Below are 1,192 nucleotides of genomic sequence, written 5' to 3'. Positions count from 1 at the left end.
GATAAGAAAAATCATAAAGAAAATAATGTGGCATTTCCTTGACAGTCATGAAGTATCTTTCTTCAAAAACCAGAATAAAATGTAACCAACAGTAAAGATAAAATGATCCAGTTATAACACATTTTAAAACAACCTTTTGTCCATTATTAACATCTCGTCTAAAGGGTTTTATTAAACAAAAATAATAACATTTCAGTGAGATATTTGTAATTATAGTATTTTGCATGAAATTATCATTTCATTTTTTATGATTCTATAAAAAATGCTATACTCATTCAGTAAAAATGTTTAACTAGACTTAACTCGATACTTAGCCAACTTCTGTTTGTTTTTGTTTCTTTAATTTTAAGTTTGTTTGTAGTTAATCACAAAGCTACACGATGGGCTATATGTGATCTGCCCACCACGGGTATAGAAACCCGGTTTCTAGCATTATAAGTCTGCAGAATTTGAGAATAGAAAAAGTTATTCCTTTTTCACTTTATACATTAAAATATAAACTTGCAGTCAAATTTAACATGTACGAAACGATACAATAGTTTGAACATGATTTTTTTTTCATGTTACAGTTAAGTTTTTGTTCATTTATTTAAGCATTATTCGGTACCTTTGATTGGTACGATCAACTCTTCTAGAACATTTGTCTTCTCAGTTTTTATTAGTTCTTCAGAAATTTCGTAAAGAGTTTCTTTGCCCAGCGTTCTTAGCCATACACAAAGGTTTGTAGCAACCATATGCATTAAGCCAAATCTAGCCACTGTCTTGAATTTCTGGATGTTCAGCTGAAAATGAACAACAGGTTTTTATAATTATTAATGGAACAGCACCAGAACACTTTCAATTTTTCTAATATAATTGTGACTTGTAAAATTAAACTGTTGTAAAAACCGGAAAAGTCCAAGAAATGTTAAAAAAGCGTTGAGTGTAATAAGCCACTGATTCTAGTTAATGTTTAACAAGGTTCACAAAAAACTTTTTTTTGAAAACGTATGCTTTATAGCGTCAATTATATGTCTGTCAAAATATTATGAAAAAAGTAATAAGCCTGGTCGTCATTTCTGGTTTTAGCAAATCCACTGATCCATTTAATAAATCTGTTTGTGTTTCATGAAATAATAACATATCGATCAAAATATTAAAAATATTCAAATATTTGAGATTAAACATTTAGTTAAACTGATGAAACATTTAT

General features: G+C 28.4%; 1 long non-coding RNA gene across 1 annotated transcript in view; it reads right to left on the bottom strand.

Moving 5' to 3' along the window:
- Positions 1–651: 651 nt before the first annotated feature.
- Positions 652–1,192, bottom strand: part of LOC111083456 — a 2,978-nt gene continuing 2,437 nt past the window's right edge. Inside the window, exon 3 of the long non-coding RNA XR_002609044.1 lies at positions 652–782. This is a non-coding gene — a long non-coding RNA (uncharacterized LOC111083456). The remainder of the gene's footprint in view (positions 783–1,192) is intronic.

Source organism: Limulus polyphemus, unplaced genomic scaffold (assembly GCF_000517525.1).
Source record: "Limulus polyphemus unplaced genomic scaffold, Limulus_polyphemus-2.1.2 Scaffold141, whole genome shotgun sequence".
Lineage (NCBI taxonomy): Eukaryota > Metazoa > Arthropoda > Merostomata > Xiphosura > Limulidae > Limulus > Limulus polyphemus.
Note: the sequence above shows the minus strand (reverse complement) of the source record. Positions and strands in the feature narration are given on the sequence as shown.